The sequence below is a fragment of the Sapajus apella genome, unplaced genomic scaffold, assembly GCF_009761245.1.
Source record: "Sapajus apella isolate SASKATOON/1434 unplaced genomic scaffold, GSC_monkey_1.0 scaffold9256, whole genome shotgun sequence".
In the NCBI taxonomy this organism is placed as follows: domain Eukaryota; kingdom Metazoa; phylum Chordata; class Mammalia; order Primates; family Cebidae; genus Sapajus; species Sapajus apella.
In genome coordinates, this window is record NW_022446177.1 from 1 (window position 1) to 2,518 (window position 2,518).

At 52.3% G+C, this 2,518-nt stretch overlaps 1 pseudogene; it reads left to right on the forward strand.

Moving 5' to 3' along the window:
- Window positions 1-320: 320 nt before the first annotated feature.
- On the forward strand, window positions 321-1,632 carry LOC116548289 (annotated as a pseudogene).
- Window positions 1,633-2,518: the final 886 nt, after the last annotated feature.

Genomic DNA, 2,518 nt, shown 5'->3' on the forward strand with positions numbered 1-2,518 from the left:
GCTTCCCAAAGTGCTGGGATGACAGGTGTGAGCCACCGTGCCTCACCTCTGTGTTTTTCTTCAAACTGTTTCCCAGGTTGGAATGACCAAAGACATCTGCAATTCCAGCCTTCCTGATTGGAAGGACCAAACTCTGTGGGCGCTTGGGAGCTCAGGTGGACAACAGCATCTTCTCAGAGCTGTTCTCCACGCCCGACTTCTCCCCAGCCTTGAGATTAGAGAACGCACTCCTCTGGGTCATAGTAGAGTCTGGATGAAGGTTTTGGACAGAACAGGGACCAGGTTTCATGGCAGGGAACAGAGTTTGTGAGAGATCATAGCTGGCTGTCAACCTCAGCCGCAGGTTGAGGAGAGGGGCCCCCAGCCTAGCACCTCGGGGTACTCCTCCAGGAGGTGGTGGATGATGAAGTACTGGGACCATCAGGCGAGGGGACTGGAGGAAGATGAGATGGGAGAGGATTGACTAAGAAGAAGGAAGGGAGCCAGGCACGGTGGCTCACGCCTGTAATTCCAGCACTTTGGGAGGTCATGGCGGAGGGATCACCTGAGGTCAAGAGTTCCAGATGAGCCAGCCAAAATGGTGAAACCCCATCTCTACTAAAAACACAAAAATTACCCAGGCAGTAGTGGTGCATGCCTGTAATCCTAGCTACTTAGAAGGCTGAGGCAGGACAATCTCTTGAGCCTGGGAGGCGGAGGTTACCGTGAGCTCAGATAGAGGCACCGCACTGCAGTCTGGTTGAGAGAGTGAGACCCTGTCTCAAAAAAAAAAGAAAAAAGGAAAAAGAGGGAAAGAAAGTAAGAGAGAAAGAAAGAAAGACCTAGAAGTCAGGAAGGAGCACCTGAGGGAATGTGTGGGGGAAGAAAGGAGGGACTCAGGCTGGGTGCAGTGGCTCACACCTGTAACCCTGTCCCAGAACTTTGGGAGGCCAAGGCAGAAGGATCACTTGAGGCCAGGAGTATGAGACCAGCCTGGCCAACATGGTAAAACCCTGTCTCTACTAAAAGTACAAAAATAAGCTGGGTGTTATGGCGGGCACCTGTAATCCCAGCTACTTGGGAGGCTGAGGCAGGAGAATCACTGGAACCCAGGAGACGGAGGTTGCAGCGAGCCAAGATTGCACCACAACAATCGGCAATCCAGCCTGGGCGACAAAGCCAGACCGTCTCAAAAAAAAAAGAGGAGGGGCTGAGCAAGCCAGGGACCAGGGAAGGAAATAAAGAGGCGTTCTGAGGACAGACAAATGGAAGAATGGGGAGGAGGAGGAGAGGCACATGGGGTTCAGCAAGGGAGAGGCCAACAGCCTTCGGGGCCGGAGAAGATGAAGAGTGCTTTGGGGTTTTGGGTCAGGGTCTGAGGTGATCAATTGCAGAAGCGTTACACGGTGGCCTGCTTTCTTTACTCATCTCCTTGGGAAGGTCCCAGTTCGCCTTGGTTCCTTTGCCGTAAAAGGAAGAGGGAGTGGTCGGACGAATCTGAGGAGGAGCCCGAGGAGGAGACAGAGGAGCGCACCCCTGAGCCTGAGGACACCTGGGTGCTGGAGACGCTTCAGGGGCTCAAGACGAAGCTAAAGCGACGGCGAGTGTCACCCGTGCTCCCTGAACACCACCAGGCCTTCAACAGGCTGCTTGGTAAGAGGACACCCCAGACAGCACCTCTAATCCCGTTCTTAAAAAAGAAGAAACTTCCCATAACCATAGTTTTCCCATGGTAAATACATGCTTCCCCAGTGGGTGAGCTCTCCATGCTGGAGGACTCAGAAGTGATCTCTCATGAGGGACTTAGGAGGCCATAGACAATTCAGCTAGACTTGATCAAGGTCTGCGATTGGGGTAAGAAAGCTTGGTTTCAGTCCAGGTGCATGGCTCATGCCTGAGATCCCAGGAGGTTGAAAGGCTGAGGAAGGAGGATCGCTTGAACTCAGGGCTTTGAGGCTGCAGTGAGCTGTGACTGCACCACTGCACTCCAGCCTGGGTGACAGAGCAAAACCCCGTCAAAGAAGGAAAACCAAGGCTGGGCACAGTAGTTCATGTCTATGATGCCAGCATTTGGGAGGCCGAGGCAGGTGGATCTATTGAGGTCAGGAGTTGGAGATCAGCCTGACCAACATAGTGAAACCCTGGGTCTCCTAAAAATACAAAACTCAGCCTGGTGTGGTGGCACATGCCTGTAATCCCAGCTATCCAGGAGGCAGAGACAGGAGAATCACTTGAACCCGGGAGGGTGAGGTTGCTGTGAGCCAAGATCACACCACTGAACTCCATCTTTAGCAACAGAGCGAGACACCGTATCAAATAAAGAAATAAAAGAATAAAGAAAAACAAAATCAAAAAACGAAAAAGCATTTCCAGTTGCGCCCTCAGAAACGTCATGTCTCTTGCTGGCTTTTCTGAACCTAAGTATCTCCATGCCTAGAGGGGGACACCAAGGCCATGGTCACACCCTGATGTGACTGTCTCATGAGGAAACCATGGGAATGACTTTATGACTCTGCAGTGGTCCCTGCGTGTCTGTGGG